The following is a 1058-nucleotide window of genomic DNA, read 5'->3' on the forward strand; positions in this document are numbered from 1 at the left end:
CATAAAGTGGCCTTCCTTATCCCTTGTTATAGCCTTCACTTTGAGGTCTAATTTGTCAGATATAAGTAATGCTACCCCAGATTTTTTTTCATTTCCATTTGCCTGAAAGATATTTTTTTCATCAATTCACTTTCAGTTTGTGTGAGTCCCTTGTTCTGAGGTGGGTCTCTTGTTGACAGCATTTATATAGGTCATGTTTTGTTATCCATTCAGCCACCCTATGTTTTTTTGATTGGAACATTTAATCCATTTATGTTTAAGATTATTATTAATAGGTACTTGTTTTGCCATTTTTATTCTTCATGCCTGTGTTTCTTGTTCCCTTTCTATTTCTTCTTTTTACAACAGTCCTTTTAGCATTTCTTGCATTGCTGACTTGGTGGTATTAAACTCTCTTAGCTTTTTTTCTCTGAAAATCTCCTGATTTCACCATCAATTTTGAATGATAGCCTTGCTGGATAGAATATTATTGGATTCAGTCCCTTGCTTTCCATCACTTTACATACTTCATTCCATTCCCTTCTGTGCTGATGGGTTTCTGATGAGAAATCATTTGATAGTCTAATGGGAGATCCCTTGTAGGTAACTTTCTGTTTCTCTCTTGCAGCCCTTCAGATTCTTTCTTTGTCGTTAATATTTGTCATTGTAATTATGACATGTCTTGGTGTGGTTCTTTTTGGGTTAATCTTGTTTGAGACTCTCTGTGCTTGTATCACTTTTTCTTCCCAAATCAGGGAAGTTTTCTGTCATTATTTCTTCAAATAGGTTTTCTATTCCTTGCTCCTCTTCTGGTCTTTCTAGCACCTCTATTATGTGTATGTTGATTTGTTTCATATTGTCTCAAAGCTCCCTTAAACTCTCCTCCTGCTTTTTAATTTTTTTCCAATTTTTGTTCAGCTTGGCTGTTTTCTTTTCTACCCTGTCTTCTAACTCGCTGATTTGGTCCTCTGCTTTTTCTGGTCTACTTTTGAAACATTCCATTGTGTTCTTATTACAGCTACATCATTTTTCATTCCCTCTTGATTCTTACATATGTTGGTAAATTTTCCATCCAGACA

Source organism: Myotis davidii, unplaced genomic scaffold, assembly GCF_000327345.1.
Source record: "Myotis davidii unplaced genomic scaffold, ASM32734v1 scaffold509, whole genome shotgun sequence".
Taxonomy (NCBI): Eukaryota; Metazoa; Chordata; class Mammalia; order Chiroptera; family Vespertilionidae; genus Myotis; species Myotis davidii.